Source organism: Physeter macrocephalus, chromosome 2 (assembly GCF_002837175.3).
Source record: "Physeter macrocephalus isolate SW-GA chromosome 2, ASM283717v5, whole genome shotgun sequence".
Lineage (NCBI taxonomy): Eukaryota > Metazoa > Chordata > Mammalia > Artiodactyla > Physeteridae > Physeter > Physeter macrocephalus.
Window position 1 is genome coordinate 41,632,119 of NC_041215.1, and position 17,668 is coordinate 41,649,786.

At 45.6% G+C, this 17,668-nt stretch overlaps 1 protein-coding gene and 1 pseudogene across 5 annotated transcripts in view; both read left to right on the top strand.

Annotated features, from left to right (window-relative positions):
• LOC112062645 (alpha-1,6-mannosylglycoprotein 6-beta-N-acetylglucosaminyltransferase A) overlaps positions 1-17,668 on the top strand; it is a 280,334-nt gene that overhangs the window by 54,106 nt on the left and 208,560 nt on the right. The window contains exon 2 of one of the 5 annotated variants that reach the window (XM_055087513.1): positions 1,485-1,534. The exons of 2 other annotated variants lie outside the window; for them this stretch is intronic. The gene's annotated coding sequence lies outside the window, so the exon portion shown is untranslated. Of the gene's footprint in view, positions 1-1,096; positions 1,535-7,740; positions 7,868-17,668 lie in introns of those variants that run through there. 2 more of the 5 variants (XM_055087511.1, XM_055087507.1) reach the window with 2 other exon arrangements.
• On the top strand, positions 5,625-6,312 carry LOC102989588 (glycine cleavage system H protein, mitochondrial-like; annotated as a pseudogene).

A 17,668-nucleotide genomic window follows, 5' to 3' on the forward strand; every position in this document is an offset into this window, starting at 1 on the left:
GTGGCCTCTCCCGTTGCGGAGCACAGGCTCCGGACGTGCAGGCTCAGCGGCCATGGCTCACGGGCCCAGCCGCTCCGCGGCATGTGGGATCCTCCCAGACCGGGGCGCGAACCCGGTTCCCCTGCATCGGCAGGCGGACGCGCAACCACTGCGCCACCAGGGAAGCCCGAGAATGTGTTTTTGATGTTGGCCAAGATGCTTAGGATTGTTTTCTTGAAATGTATCTTGGTGCTGCTTACATGAGTTAGTAGCTTTTTCTGTATCATGATAACCCATTCCTTCACCTCAAAGCTATCTCAGAATGAAGCTGGTACAAAAGGGGCCCCATGGTCACCAGCATTGATTCAGTTCCTTCCAGCCTTCTACCCTTCCTTAGCAAGCATTTGAGGCCAGACTCTTTCATGGAGATGGTGGATTTTGGAATAACACCAGGTTGAATCTGCTCTTGTAAGTTGCCCCAGTGCACCAACCTTCTGCTATTGTTCAGAGACTGTTGACACAAAAATGTTAGTGCTGTGAAGGGTAGTTATATGCTGCAGACCATATAAAGAGAATCATCTTTGTATTAAAAAAACGAAACTCTTTCAGACATTTTCCAGCAGAATATGGTACATGTTCTTCCATGAGGGTCTTAAGTAAAAAGTAGACCAGTTGGCTAGTCTTAGAAGACTTCTGGGCAGTTAGCTTGAAGATGGGTCTGTTCAGCAAGGTCTTTATTCTTTTCCTCTCCCTCTCCTTCCCTCCCTCTTTATTGAGCTCTCTTTCAGTTTTATAATTCTCTGCTGATAAATTCCATGAATATCAGAAACACTGTATGTATCTGTTAACGGACATGTTTTCCCCCTTTTGTTTTTCTGTAAAGGAGTTTTATAGAGGGAAAATACTAGTGATATCAGAAGCACATAGTAGGTATATTTCTAAAATGGCTTTTTACTGCTTTTCTGGTTTTATTCAAGGTGAAGCAGGTACAAGTAATCTATTATATTTCAATGAACAGGCTTGTAATTCAACTGGCTTTATTTCGTATTGCAGACTCCTTGGTTTTTTGTTGTAGAGCTATGTATTTTTTAAATCATGTGTATACACCTACCTGAGACTGTGTGTATAAATTAATGTAGTCTAGTCCGGAAAGCATAAGGATTGGTAAAAGCTTTGGTTTAATGCCTCCTGAGACTTGGAACAAAGAGAGGTTTTGTGGAGATGCTCCATCTTTGCCAAATGTAGCCTTACTCCTGCTGAACTAATAATGGATGGATTTGGATCCTAACAAGTGAGATAATGTAATTTTTTAGATAAATGCCTCTGGGTGTTGAAGTGATAGGGAATGCTCACCTAGCTGTTTTTCGGTGTTTATCTTAAAAGGCAGTCGGGTTCCGAAATGTGAGAGGCCTGGTTCGCAGAAGCTCTTTGTCAGCCTGTCTGTTTGCAATGGATCAAGTTCTTAAAGAGGAGAAACTTAAAAATGTCTGTCCTTGTAATTGCAGGAGTGATTACTGCTCTATAGTAGACATTGGAGGCAGATCCATCAGGCCATGTAAGTACCATAGTAAGCACATATTTACCTGGCTAAGCACAGACCCGGGATATTTGCCCTTGGGGGGAGAGGACCGAGGATTTGAGTCAGACATTAGCATTTGGAACTATCAAAATGCACCACAGTCCCAAAGGGCCAAGGGGTTGCCCTTCTAGTGCAACTCAATCCCAAGGAGACGTACGTCTCTGGCTATTTGGTTGAGACCTGGTGGAATTTATCTTTTGGGTTAGCTGGGCAAGAATGTTTTATCTGCCTCGAATTAGTAAATTGACTGGAGCAGAAGGTCATTTATTACTTAGTCATTATCAAACGTAAATGTGTTGGGCTGGATTATGGCTTGATACTCTTAGATGGAAGGGCTGGCCCCTTCAGACACAGAGGATCATGGTGTGAACATAAATAAGCAAAGCCAATGAAGTGGAGAGTATGACTCAGAACGACTGCACAATCTCTGAACTGTGTCTGTATCAAAGAATTGTTCACGGAGTACATTTTCCTGAGCCCCCAGTTATGAACATATTTTACGGAGGAAGCACTTTGCTGAGTGCTTCCTTGTTCTAACTGTATGAATAGTCCTGAGTGCTTAAAACCACTGTCTAAGCTACCTTTGAGAGTCACCTTGGTAAATCAGACATTCAACTTGGAAGCAGAATTTTTGTATTTTACAGGCTAATAGGATTTGGGTGTCAAGGTTGTGGGGCCAGCAGAATGAAACATGAAACATTCATAATTCTTGTTTCTCTTATGTGTGTGGATCTTTGAACAAACTTTGTCCCTAACAGCATCACAGGAAAATCCGCTCCAGCAACTGACAAGCCGATGAATGTCTGATGTGAATAAAAGCCTTAGTTAGAACTCAAATTATGTGACCATGTGACTTTTATCAGAGGCTTCTCTCTAGCTGTCACCTTGAAAGTTTGTCCCGCTGGGAGAAACCAGAGAAACAAGAAATGTCTGTCAGAACCTCAGAGATTTTGCATCTCTGAAGGCATAGGGTTTTGTCTAAGATAGAACAAGCATATTTAATCCCTCGCACACATCCCCCTACCTCCACATCACACACATGACCGAAAGGGAGTGGTTTTCAGTTCAGGGACCGGACAAGTAAACCATCTATCTTCAAGGGTCTGTTCTGAAACTAGTGAAGTGCCGACAGATAAGGAAGTCCGTTCACTGCCTTCCAAGAGGTGCCAGGCATGGCAGCTGGGGCTGTAGCAAGATGGCATCGTGGAGACTAGAGTTGGGTCTGCGGTCCCTGATACCCAGGTGCAATGGCTTGTGCTCTGGGAAGGATGTGCATCTTTCTGCCTTTCCTCTGCTGTGATTTTTTCTTTTTTTCCTGCACTGTGTGGCATTGACAGTCTTCGTGGAGCAGGCAGACGTGTTGGCGTCCTGTGGCACTCCTGGGCTGTGTCTGCCTGCCACCAGATATGGTGTCACCTTCCCCCTTCAGCGCGCCAATACCTAGCTGCCTTTGGAAGGGCCTCTTGGCTCCTTTCAAAATAACTACTGAAAGAGCAGCTGTCTGTCAGCCTCCTCCAGAGCCGTGGAATTGGGCTGCTGTCAACCTGTTGGAGGAGTTCCCAACGCAGCAGACTGGCTGTCACTGACATTTATAACTTGAAAGCCGTATCACAGATGAGTTTGCATGTCTTACCATCTTTTAAATTAGCCTTCAGATTATAAAGCACACTCTCCACACTTTGACAACTCCCAGGACTTTGGAGGTGGTTGGGTCTTCCTGAAGGTGGAGAAGCAGTCACCCTTCTCCCCTGGCCATTTTGTAAAACTGTCTTTCTTCTGATTCAACGGGAAAGAAGTTGTCCCAGCTTTAGGCTTGGGTTTATGTGTAACCCTGAGTCAGTTTAGATCAGGGAAATGATTGGCTTCTGGAAACAAATGACTGTAACTCTGCCACAGAGTCTGTGGTGAGAAGGGGTGTTGCTGGGAAATGGGTGTCAGAAAATGTTTCTCACATAGGTTGGTAGATCCTGTACCTGGTTTTTTATGCCTTGGTTTCTCAAAGAGCCATCTCAGAGTTTCGTTTCTGGAGACCTGACCGGAAGAGAAGGGGATGCAGTGTTGATAAAAATGGAAGTTAAAACCATAGCCACGCCAGTAGATCTCGTGAACACACACTGCCAGAGGAGAAGGCTAAGGCGCAGGAGGGCAGCAGAAGGTGTGTTACTCACTGTGGGTCTGTCTAGACCGTACATTCCTTGAGCACGAGGGTTGGTCTTATTCCTTTTCACACCACCAGTGGCGAGTACACAGCCTGGCATGTGGCAGCGGGCTGAGCCGAGCCAATGAGTGTCAGAAAGAAACAGGTGTTAGGTAGGAAAAATTTGGTTTCATTTTCTTTTTATCCTGCTCATGCAGGCGTTGAAATACAGTCATCAACAAATCCAGATGATGGAGTTTCAAGTTCATGGCGTTCTCCTGTTGGCATCAAAGATGAGTAATCTTGGCAGAGGTGTAACACAAATGGGGGCTTAGATGGCAAGTCTTGGGTGCAATTAAGGTGAAACAGCCTTCACTGTCCGTGCTCAGATTTCTTTCTGTGGTTCCCAGGATGTTAGTCACGTCTTGGGAAATGTCAGTGCCTGACCTTGGCTGTGTGCTGTGTGCAGCCGCGTCCACTGCATGGCCTGCCTGGAGTGGGGCAGGGACAGGCTCTTGAACCAGCTTGATGGTGGCCACAGGATTTGGGAAGAGAGTCAGCTGACGATGGTCGTCACCTTCCCGGCCCTTTGCCTGTGGTGCACATTGGGTCTCCATCTCAGCCCTCCTTCTCGAAGCCCAAGAGGTGCCTGCAGTCTGTCTAGACAGCTGCCGCTAGTTGATAGCTGGGCATGTTGGATTAACCCCGCTGCCCTCTTGGCCCCAGGGAAAAGTGGGGTGCGGGGCAGAGGTCAGGGCTGGGGCTGCCCCTTGTCACCAGGCCAGACGTGGAACAGCAGAGCACTTGTCTTCCCAAGGCATGCCTGGTTTGGACTGGATCTAATCAGAATTCCCGGTTTGTGGCAAGACGTTTCAAAACAGCGTCATGTGTCTGTTCTCTGGCTATACTTGAAAAAAAAATACAGAAAGATGTTTAAATATTTCAAATACCCAGACAAGTGCAGAGACTTAGTGGAATACTTGCTCATTTACATCCCCCTCTAATGCCTGCCTTTCTGATCTCGTCGATGACACATCTTAGTAACTGTGAAAGGTGCTGATGTTGGCGTCTGTTAAAATTACCATTCATTTGTCCCTGGAAAGTCTAAAACACATGACCTGCCTGGAACGGAGACCTACAGCAAGCCCCGTGGTACCCACGCTCCGGGGAAGGTTGGTGCTGCCTGGATTCGCCGTTTCCTATGGTTTCGTTCCTTATGTCACTGTCCCGTCATTGTCGTCTAGACGGTTTCTCTTCATTCATTTTCAAGGAGGTGTATGTGTTTACATCCTTCTCTCCAAGTCCTCCTCCTCCACTAGTTCAGGGCTCCCTTGTAATGGGCAGTTCAGTGGGTCCTGCTGGACAGAGCTAATGCCGTCTCCACGTCCCCTTCCCTTCCCATAATACTTCATCATACCTGATGCCGCACACGTGACTCACTCTGTCAATAACCTCTCCTTTCTCCCCAAGCCGGCGTGGCATCTCTCCACGTATGTCGACCTACCTTGAGGAGACAGGCGAAGGCTCCTTTACTTTGCGTCTCAGGTTTAGGTGATGGATAGAGAGCATCTGTTGGGCAGGCTGAGGCTGTCCCTCGGGTTAATTAACGTGGGTAAGGGCCACGGACAGTTTTTTTTTCTTCTTTTACCATGATGGCTTTCTGGGACCGGAGTCCTGTGTTATTTTAGCTGTGTGGATGGATCACTTTTAACCTCTTCCTTTTGGTCTGAGCTCAGGATGGCTCACAGGAGTCAGTGCCCACTGAGCATGCATTGGAGGGCCTACCGGAAAGTTTACCGCCACCTATTTAAAGGGAGTTTCCTCCTGGAAAGGAAGGGTGAAAGGTAGAGGAGAGCCTGGGTGAGGGTGAGGCAGGAAGGATTGGGGAAGGGGGTGCGGTGACCATGGGAATTTGGTTGAAGAGTTTGGGGACTCTGGGTGCCTGCAGAAATGGAACAGTTTTTAAAAATTCTAAACCATCATGGTCTGGTACCATAAAAATAAATTGCTAGAAAAAGTGAGATTAAAGAAAGAAGGAAGTGGTCCCCTGCGCTCATGGCGGTCTGCAGCCTGCGAGCCGTGGTCTGCAGCCTGCGCGCCATCTCCTCGCCCAACGCGCTCTGCCCGCTGCGGCCCTGGGGACTGCGGGCGGGCGCCGTCCGGGCGCTGCGCGCCGGACCCGCTCTGCTGTTGGGTCGTAAATTCACAAACATGAATGGGTAACAACAGAAAACGGTGTTGGAACAGTGGGAATCAGCAATTTTGCACAGGAAGCTTTGGGAGATGTTGTTTACTGTAGTCTGCCTGTAGTTGGGACAAAATTGAACAGACGAGGAATTTGGTGCTTTAAAGTGTGAAAGCTGCTAGTGAACTCTATTCTCTCTCAGGAGAAGTAACTGAAATTAATGAAGCTCTAGCAGAAAATCCAGGACTTGTCAACAAATCTTGTTACGAAGATGGTTGGCTGATCAAGATGACACTCAGTAACCCTTCAGAACTAGATGAACTAATGAGTGAAGAAGCATATGAGAAATACGTAAAATCTATTGAGGAGTGAAAATGGAACCCCTAAATAAACTAGTTTGAAACAACTTAATCTAAAAAAAAAAAAAAAGAAGGAAGTGTAAAATACTAGCCTTCAATTTTATTATGAGATTCAAAGACATAGAGTTACCCTGTCCACTGGCTGTAAAAGTTAAAAGGACACTTACCCTCAGTTTTGGTACTTAGCTCTTCAAAGACCAGAAACCCTTGGTGGACTGGCCCCCCTCTGTGGATGCTCCCACCCTCTTTGAGTAGTAGCACTGACCTGGGAGATGGGGGTCTCAGCTCTGTTTCTGCGGAGGGCCCACCCTGACCTCTCTGAATCCTGGTTTTTATGTTACAAAGTGAAAGTGTTATTGGCCTGCAGGGCACTGTTCTCCCCGACAGGAGATGGGGAACCAGGAACAGTGCCCATTCCTGTGTTCCTCACCCAAATGGTGATCTCTCTTTTTAGAGATCCGTCTTTAAGGGACCTGCTGGGGATTATTTCATATACGCCTTTGGCCACCTTGACCAGATGTCTGCCCAGCTCATTTGAAAGGCACACGTCCTGCGTTTGTGACCTTCTGTAACAGAAGGACCTCTGTGTGTGTGTGTCTATACGTATAGTCATTTTATACCTAGTGCAAGTTTCTTTCCTAGTTCATAGTTTTAGGCTGGTGGAGGTGGGGAAATTACCCCTTTTAAGAAGTCATTTAGCATAATAAATGCTGGAGAGGGTTTGGAGAAAAGGGAACCTTCTTGCACTGTTGGTGGGAATGTAAATTGATACAGCCACTATGGAGAACAGTATGGAGGTTCCTTAAAAAACTACAAATAGTTACCGCGTGATCCAGCAATCCCACTCTTGGGCATATATCTGGAAAAACTCGAATTTGAAAAGATATATGCACCCCAATGTTCACAGCAGCACTATTCACAATAGCCAAGACATGAAACAACCTAAATGTCCATCGACAGATAAATGGATAAAGATGTGGTACATATATACAACAGAATATCACTCAGCCATAAAAAAGAATGAAATAATGCCATTTGTAGCAACATGGATGGACCTAGAGATTATCATACTAAGTCAAGTAAGTCAGACAAAGGCAAATATTATATCACTTCTATGTGGAATCTAAAAAATAGTACAAATGACTTATTTACGAAACAGACTCACAGACATAGGAAACAAACTTATGGTTACCAAAGGAGAGGGGTGAGGGATAAACTGGGAGTATGGGATTAACAGATACATACTACTGTATATAAAACAAACAACAAGGATTTACTGTATAGCACCGGAAACAATATTCAATATCTTGTAATAGCCTAAAATGGAAAAGAATCAGAGAGAAAAGAATATAGATATATACATATATATGTATAACTGAATCATTGCTGTACACCCGAAACTATTACAATATTTTAAATCAACTCTACTTCAATAAAAAAAAAAAGTCATTTAGCGACCAAGGCTAAATAGGCCCTGACTTTGTGAACCCCTGCCCTCCAGGATCACCCTGCAGTGGTGTTCATTCTAGCCCCCTGGAAGGGGGCACAGACGCAGTTCCCCTGGCCTCACCTTGCTGGGACACGTCATCCAGCTGTGCGTCTCGGGAGGAGAAGAGAACAGGCATTCAGTGAGTAGCGAGCATTGCCCACAGGCCCCCTTTCTCCTGCTTCTCTGATTCACTTATCAGAATCTTGTACACTCTTGCATTCTTTTATCCACGTGAACTTGTTTACTCCTCTTTTATGCCTGTTCGTGATTATGGTCGGGCGTTGCATTTTTATGCCCTGAGTAAGAAACAATGGGAAGAGAAGATTGGAAATTGCCTCAGAATTAATGGGCATTGATTATACTGGCCGCTGTTAGCAGCAGTGGTGGCTAGTGCTGACCATGAGAGGAAATTGGCCATGTGCCATCGGCCACATTTGGATCTTTTTTTTTTTTTTTTTAAAGGTATGTATGAGGGGGGAGTACTGCTTGGTCTTTTAAAAGTACATAGCACTTAAGCAGGAGACTGTTGGAGTGGGGCAACCACTAACCCATGTTGAAAGGGGGAGGTAACGTACTTGATAAAAAGCTGAAGTAGCTCTAATAGTTTTGTAAGTGCACTTTCTTCCGGCAGCAGTGAATTAAAAGAAAGCAAACCAAAGCACCTTTATTTGTCCTCAATCCAGAGAGTTTGAATGTGAGGTGAGATTGTGGGAAGGAGAGGGTGTGTGTGTGTGTGTGTGTGTGTGTGTGTGTGTGTGTGGTGGAGCTGGTCTTGGCAGGAGAGTTGCAGGTTTAGCATCCTTCTGGAGCCATGTGTGGTATCATGTCAGTCAGAATAACTGGACTAGGCATTGTGACCAGAGGACCTACTACAGAAAACTGGGTTTGTAGGTGATGGAAGAGGTGACATTGATGTACCAAAGAGCATGTGGCAACCCAGAGATTTGTAGCCACCAGAAGAAATCCACCCCGAGGGCTGCAGGGGGCATGGGAGTTGGAAGTGTTACCAGAAACGGGAAGTAGAACCCTTTGGAAAGGGCTGCATCCCTGGAGGAGATGCTGGTGGGTAGATGGAAAGGGGATGAGAGACCCCGGCCTCTTCTCTGTGCCTGTCCTCCCAGCTGCTGCCGGTGTCTCCCGCAGGCCAACCCTACCTGGAAGCCAGTTGGTGAGGGAGTTGGGGAAATGTAGTTTCCTACCATACATTGCAAAAAGGACAAAGCATCCAGAGAATGTATGTGAGAGCAGAAATGTAGACGGCTGGCCTGGGGAGTGTAACCTTTTGGTGGAGAGAAAGAAAGATAAATAGGTTAAGTGGAAGGTTGCTTTAGGGAAGAAATTTCCTGAGTTTTGGTTTTTGATTTCTTTATTCTATGCCATACTCCCTCGTCTGTGGTTCTCTACCATCATCTATGTTCTTTTTTCACAGTTTTGTTAAGCCTTTTACACCATGTGATATGTTATGGACATATTTGACTCCCCAATAATAATGAACATCTGTGGAGTGCTTCCTATACATGGGGAAGTTCTCAGTGCTTTATCTGTATTCATTCATTGAATCATCAGAGCTACTGTGTGAGTCTGGTACAGCTGATCCTCATTATTTGCGGATTCTGTATATGCAAATTTGCCTCCTTGTTAAAACTTATTTGTATAACGCTCAAATCAGTAGTTGTAGCCCTGTGCGACCCTTTGTAGACACAGACAGAGTGGAGGAAAATTTGAGTTACTGATGTGGATGTGCCCAGCTCAGATAGGAGATGCTCTGCCTTCTTGTTTCAGGTCTCCTACTATAACTAGGTGTCCTCTTCGTGGTCTCATTAGTGCAACTCTTGGCATTTTTGAGCTTTTTTTTTTTTTTGGTTGGTGATTTTGTTGTTTAAAATGGCCCCCAAGCGTAGTGCTGGAATTATGTCGAGAGTTCCAAAGTGCTAGAAGGCTGTGCTCTGTGCCTTAGGGAGAAAACAGGTGTGTTAGATAAGCTTCTTCAAGCATGAGTTATAGTCCTGTTGGCTGTGAGTTCAATATTGATGAATCAACTGCGTATGTTAAATAAGGTGTCTTAAAACGGAAGGACTTAAAACATGGTTATGTATTTTTAAAAATAATTTATTTCTGGTTTTTAAAAGATTTTAATAGGTGACAGCGAATGTTTTATGTATGTATTTATTTATTTATTGGTCACGAGACACGTAGGATCTTCATTCCCGACCAGGGATTGAACCCTTGCCCCCTGCAGTGTAAGCGCAGAGTCTTAACCACTGGACCGCCAGGGAAGTCCCCATGGTTACGTGTTGATCAGCGGACAAAAATGTTCTGACCAGAGGCTCACAGGAACCTAAGCCCGTATTCCCTTCCCCTAGAATCACTGGTTCAATATTTGCCAAGTCATTGTTCACAGAGATTTTGTAAAGTGTCACTACCGCAAATAATGGGCACCGACGGTGCCACTGTTAGCCCCAGTTTGTAGATGGAGACTGAAGCATGTAGAAGTCAAAAAAGTTGCCCAGCATCACCCAGTGGGATGAGAACCCAGGCAGTCTGTCTTCCCTGTCCTTCGCTCCTGTGCTGTACACTTTCACGTTTCCTACTCTTTTCTACCTTCTGAATCTGCTGTTCATGCTGTTGGAACCAACCCTGGGGCTGTTTTCAGTGACAAGACTCCTATTGGTAAAGCTAGCAGTTACCTCTGGCAGAGCCTGGTGATGTGTATAATTCTACAATAAAGGTAATAGCATTTGACACCTGGATGAAAACCTTCACTTAGTTCGAATGAGTTAGTTCTCAAGGCAGCTCTTAGAAGCACACATCACCCTCCATTTCATAAATAAAAGCTGGCATCTTGGGAGGTTGTGATTTGGTCAGAGCCCCAGGGTGAGAAAGTGGTAGAACAGAGACTCAGATCCAGGTTTCCTGTCCCCGAATCCCCGGCTCTTTTTTTTGCAATACCCAGGCTGCCTCTCCCAGGGCCCTCTGGGGACAGTATGCTTAACCTTGCTGCTGCTGTTCTGATTTGCCGCTTCCATGCTGCTTTGACCTGGAGGAACCACAGCAAGTTAGAATTGTGTGTAAAAGAAGTGATTCGGGGGTGGAGGCATGTCCGGAAATATTTTCTTTACAGTGGTCATTTATGCCCGTGTTTATAGAATATCTCTCTTGGGCTGGAATGGCCTTTTGGGAAAGATGTTCGTTTTGTTTCCGTTCATTAGGTACATATTTGAAAATAAAGGAAAAATAATTTGAGAGGGCTGCTGGCATTTTTTTTCAGTGGCACACCCTCTCTTTGTGTATTTAATTAAACGTGTGTTTGAATAGGAAATAGATGCACTTGCTAAGAATGAAAAGGGAGCTCTAAAAATAAACCACATGTCCCTTCCCTGGGGCGAGCACCGGGCTTGATTTCCTGTGTGCCGTCCCAAGGTGTTCTAACCTCCACCCGAGGGACTCTGAGCTGTCGGTGAAGGGGGGACCTTTGTTACATCTTGGTTCAAGGGTACGGGAGTGTGTTTACTGGTCGGTGTATGCAGTGGATAGAGCCCAGGCAGGCAGATTAACATCCTGTAGCATACACGGCGGTCCCACAGCAAGGAATTAGCCTGCCCAAATAGCCAACGGTGCTGACATAGAGAAACCCTGCTTTACCCTCACTATAAACTGCAAGGGCTGTCTTAAAGTGCGCCACACAAAAGCTTTTGTGTCTGAACCTGGACGTTTATTTTGTGTCTTCAGAGGCCTTCTGTCTGCAGGGTTCTTTTGCCTTTGGCTGTGTGCAGCTGCCTCCCATGGGTGGAGCCATGGGAGCGGTCCCCTGCAGGTGGGGCTGTCAGGCGGGGCAGCCCTTACAGAGGCTAAAACCTGTACAGCTGACTTCAGCCGGTCTGCGTTTTGTTACCACCACGTGTGGGCAAATCTAAATGAAGCCACTGATAAAATAGTTTCTGGGAAAAACTCCTTTGCTCCTCTAAATTCTGAATAGTTGCTGCTGTTAGTAATTATATATACATATGTGTGAGTATATGTTTATTTACACACATCAGATTAGCACACTTAAAAAAAAGTTCCCTTTAATAAGCATCGTATTGTACATGGAAATTAATTTGGGCAACTCTGTTACACAGTTGGCCCTGGTACACATGGACCGAGTGATGCACGTTGATTTGAGGGTTAAGTTCCTAGCAGTTCGGCCGTGTTGGAGCTGCTTTAGGAGTACTTCATGCCTTTCGTCCTTATGGTACAACATGTTCTTATGTTTAAATAGGGCTTTGAGATAAACAGTGATAGTGCAGTTGAAGATGAACAAATGGAAATTGAGTTTCTTCACTTCTGTCACTCTGTGACCGTTTGGAGTTTTTATTTATTTACTTATTTATTTGGGTGCCTGGGGTCTTCGTTGCTGCGCGCGGGCTTTCTCTAGTGGCAAGCGGGGGCTACTCTTCATTGCGGTGCGCAGGCTTCTCACTGCGGTGGCTTCTCTTGTTGCGGAGCACAGGCTCTAGGTGCGCGGGCTTCAGTAGCTGTGGGTCGTGGGAGGCTTCTCACTGCGGTGGCTTCTCTTGTTGCGGAGCACAGGCTCTAGGTGCGCGGGCTTCAGTAGCTGTGGTTCGTGGGCTAGAGGGCAGGCTCAGTAGTTGTGGTGCATGGGCTTAGTTGCTCCGTGGCATGTGGGATCTTCCCGGAGCAGGGCTCAAACCCATGTCCCCTGCATTTGCAGGCGGATTCTTAACCACTTCGCCACCAGGGAAGTCCCTGGAGTTTTTAATATGTGCTTAAAATTTAAAAAAGTGAGAGTGAGAGAGAACTCCTAGGTGTCATATTGCTGGGTAAGTGCATACTTTAGTTCATGGAAGAAATGTTTTGCTGCATTTTAGAAGTCACTTTAAAATTGACCTTCTTTTTAAATGGCTATCATCAGAAAATCTACAAACAATAAATGCTGGAGAGGGTGTGGAGCAAAGGGAACCCTCCTACACTGTTGGTGGGAATGTAAATTGATACAGCCACTATGGAGAACAGTATGGAGGTTTCTTAAAAAACTAAAAACAGAACTACCATATGATCCAGCAATCCCACTACTGGGCATATAGCCTGAGAAAACCATAATTCAAAGAGTCATGTACCACAATGTTCATTGCAGCACTATTTACAGTAGCTAGGACATGGAAGCAGTCTAAGTGTCCATCGACAGATGAATGGAGAAAGAAGATGTGGTACATATACGCAATGCAATATTCCTCAGCCATAAAAAGAAACAAAATTGAGTTATTTGTAGTGAGGTAGATGGACCTAGAGTCTGTCAAACAGAGTGAAGTAATTCGGAAAGAGAAAAACAAATACCATATGCTAACACATATATATGGAATATCAAAAAACGAACAAACAAAAAGGTTCTAATGAACCTAGGAGCAGGACAGGGATAAAGACGCAGACATAGAGAATGGATTTGAGGACACGGGGGGGAAAGGTAAGCTGGGACGAAGTGAGAGAGTAGCATTGATATGTATACACTACCAAATGTCAAATAGATAGCTAGTGGGAAGCAGCTGCATAGCACAGCGAGATCAGCTCATGCTTTGTGACCACCTAGAGGGGTGGGGGGGAGACGCAAGAGGGAGGGGATATGGGGATATATGCATACATATAACTGATTCACTTTGTTATACAGCAGAAACTAACACACCATTGTAAAGCAGCTATACTCCAATAAAGATGTTAAAAAAATAAATTCGACCTTCTTTTTAAATGGTTATTTTAAAACTAAATGATTCAAGAATAGAATGATGATTATTGCATGATTGTTGCTGGAAGTAGTTGTGTTGTACGGAGGAGGGGCTGTTAAATAATGATTCACGCTGGGTGTTCCGCATGCTGCTCACCTGACTGTTAGGATGGTTAGTATCTACTTATTTTTTATTGAAGTAGTAATGTTGGTTTATAACATTATATAAGTTTCATGTATACACCATTATATCTTTACTTCTGTATGCCCTATAGGCTGCTCACAATCCAAAGTTTAGTTTCCATCCATCACCAAACAGTTGGTCCCTTTTACCCGTTTTGCCCCACCCCTTCTCGTCTGGCAACCACTGCTGTGTCCTCTGTATCTACCTGTTTTTGTTGGTTGTTCATTTATTTTGTTTTCTTGTTCGTGTTTTTTTTAGATTCCACATATGAGTGATATCATACAGTATTTATCTTTCTCTGTCTTATTTCACTTAGCATGAGACCTTCAAGGTCAATTCATATTGTTGCAAATGGCAAGACTTCATCTTTTTATGGCTGAGTAATATTCCATTGTGTATATATAGACACACCACATCTTCTTTATCCATTCGTCCATTGATAGGCACTTAGGTTGTTTCCATATCTTGGCAGTTGTAAATAATGCCGCAATGAACATATGGTTGAGACCTTTCAGAAAAATCAATGAAAGAGAATGAAAGCATGTCCAGTAAAGCAGATCAGTATTTCTGTTGATCTGATTTCTGTCCATGTGAAACCCATGTTCTTTCAAATGCCACATAGAATTGAAGTACTGACCTATTAGGGTCTTCATGAGAGTAGACAAATAATTGTCCTCTACCCTAATATTTTAAACTTCAACTAAATTATATGTAAAGAACGCTTACATGTGGTTCGTGTACAGCATGGTGAATTATCACAGCCATTTGTACCCAGATCAAGAAGTAAACCATGTACAGTACTGGGCAGCTCCCCTGTGCCTCCTTCTAGTCAAGATCTGCATTCACCCCCATCCCAAGTGTAAGCACCAACCTGACTTCTCAGCAAGATTAGTTTTGCCTGTTTTGGGATGTTAAGTGATGGAATTCATTATACACTGCATACAGTGAAGACTAATTTTTAACCCATCTCTCAATTTTGATTCTGACTGGAAACATTTGAAATATTCCAAAATGTGGCAGTTAAACATCTTGGCAACTCACAGCGGTAGATGAAGAAAAATCCCCAGTCTGTTTCATGTGTGGCTTCGCTAATAGAAACATTGGCCTTCAAGGCAGTAACATTTAATGTGCTTGCTTCTATAATAAAAAACGTAACCAACCTAATTATGATCTCACTTGTTGGGCTTTAGAATTTCATTTGGAAGGCAGATAGTCGTGTAGAAATTAAATTGGAGTTTGTGTTTGTATTGAAGCAATCAAGTTCATTTGAAGCTAGAGTAGCTGATAGGCTTAAAGTGTGGTCAATAAAGAGGATATATAACATAGGAACTTTTAACTGGTTTTGGGTTGGAAACCATAACATTGCAATGCAATCTCATTGCATCAGTTTATTATGTACAGGTTACCATTTTCTGAGTAGTAAGTGTGTCTTGTCTATAGGGACAGAATGGATGGGATGTTTAATAGTTGAATTTTGGACTTCGGGGATCTGAAATTGCCTTTCATGTTACAGGGGAAATTCAGTCCTCAGTTTGAAGGCCTTTGGGAATGTTGAACTGTTAAATTAATATAAAATATTATTTGGAAAAAATAGCCTTCCTTGCAGCCATTGTCCATGGTGAGAATATGTACACTCACTCCTTTCTGGATCTGTCAGAGGTTGGCTCCTTCACCACGAGCTTGGTGGCCAAGTTGGGAGGCTGGTGTGGCTCGTACCGAGGTGTGATGTGGCAGCAGGCCACACGGGACGTGAAGAGCATTTGTCACGCAGCTTCTGTTGGTCCCAGCAGAGATGAAAATGCGCAGTTCTAGCAGAATTACTAAGTCAGGACGGTTTGTCTCTGGGAAGCTGCTTTTTGCTCACTTGATTTTTGGGGTTTGTGAAAAAACATTCTTTTTCTCCCCCTCGCCGCCTTAGTAGTTTCTAGCCATCTTCTCTAATTAAAACAGGGAAGAATCTTCTATGCCTTATTTTTTTGAAACTTGTTTATATTCAGTTACTAAATCTAAATCTGCCCGTCTTCTGCATTTTCAAGCCTCTGAGGCAGGAGAGGCAGTGCTTGCAAATAAAAACCATTTTGGGGTATTATATCTGAGATGGGAATCCGATCACGCCACTCTTGGAATTCAGGCTCTTCAAAATTACTCAACTACAGGGGAGCCCTAAGTCCTGCTGTGGCATCAAGGTCCCTGGTCACCTTGTCTACACGTCCAAGACTCATCTTGGCCCCCCTGCTTCCCCTTCTGTTCTAGGCGTGCAGGGCAACAGTGCCCTTGACTGTCACTGGGCACTGGTACCTCTGCTCCATGCACAGGCTCCCACCCCACGCTGGGGATGCCTTCCTCCACCATCTTCTTTTCGTCTTTCAGGACTCCTTCCAGGGTTTCCTTTTTCAGAGAAGGCTTTCTTGATCCTCCTGGATAGGATGTGATGGGTTTCTTCTGTGTTCTTGTGATTATCCTGTGTCTATTATGTACTCTTGCTTTTGTACACTGGCATCCAGAACAGTGCCCTGCATGTAGTAGGTGCTCAACAAACACTTGTTTAATCAGTGGGTAGATTCCACTTTTATGTTATAGTCTAATGATCCATTGACGTGTGTGTCTCCCCGCTACAGTTTGAGGGCCAGGATCAAGCCTCTTCATCGTCACATACTCAGTCCCTGACAGAAGTACTCAAGAATGTTTGAATGGCAGGGAGGAAAGGCCGGTCTTGCGCGGAGAGCATTTTAGAGACGCGGGAGTTTTTCTTGCACCTCAGTCGTTTGTATTGTCTTGAGTGTATGGGCAGAACCTTCTTGTGGCTTTGTGATCAGGTGCAAGGGAATCCCAGAATGCTCTGGGGCAAGAACTATACCCTCAAACTCCCCCATCCCCCTGCTTTGTTTTTCTTTTTGATTGATTGATTGGCTGCATTGGGTCTTCGTTGCTGTGCGCGGGCTTTCTCTAGTTGTGGCGAGCGGGGGCTACTCTTCGTTGAGGTGCGTGGGCTTCTCATTGCAGTGGCTTCTCTTGTTGCGGAGCACAGGCTCTAGGGCTTCAGTAGTTGTGGCGCATGGGCTTAGTAGTTGTGGCTTGCGGGCTCTAGAGTGCAGGCTCAGAAGTTGTGGCGCACAGGCTTAGGTGCTCTGCGGCATGTGGGATCTTCTTGGACCAGGGCTTGAACCCGTGTCCCCTGCATTGGCAGGTGGATTCTTTTTTTTTTTTTTTTTTTTTTTTTTTAATAGTAAAGTGAGGGGTGCGAGAAGATGGCGGAAGGGTAAGACGCGGAGATCACCTTCCTCCTCACAGATACATCAGAAATACATCTACACGTGGAACTTCTCCTGTAGAACACCCACCGAACGCTGGCAGAAGACCTCAGACCTCCCAAAAGGCAAGAAACTGCCCACGTACCTGGGTAGGGCAAAAGAAAAAAGAATAAACAGAGACAAAGAATAGGGACGGGACCTGCACCAGTGGGAGGGAGCCGTGAAGGAGAAAAGGTTCCCACACACTAGAAACCCCTTTGCGGGCGGAGACTGCGGGTGGCGGAGGGGGAAACTCCGGAGCCGCGCAGCAGGGTGCGGAGGGCAAAGCGGAGAGATTCCCGCACAGAGGATCGGTGCCGACCGGCACTCACCGGCCCGAGAGGCTTGTCTGCTCACCTGCCGGGGCGGGCTGGGGCTGGGAGCTGAGTCTCGGACTTCAGTCGGATCCCAGGGAGAGGACTGGGGCTGGCGGCGTGAGCACAGCCTGAAGGGGTTAGTGCACCACGGCTAGCCGGGAGGGAGTCCGGTTGAAGTCTGGAGCTGCCGAAGAGACAGGAGGCTTTTTCTTGCCTCTTTGCTTCCTGGGGCGCGAGGAGAGGGGATTAAGGGCACCGCGTAAAGGAGCTCCAGAAACGGGTGCGAGCCGTGGCTGTCGGCGCGGACAGCAGAGACAGGCGTGGGACGCTAGGGTTGCTGCTGCCGCCACCAAGAGGCCTGTGTGCAAGCACAGGTCACTCTCCACACCGCCCCTCCCGGGAGCTCGTGCAGCCCGCCACTGCCGGGGTCCCG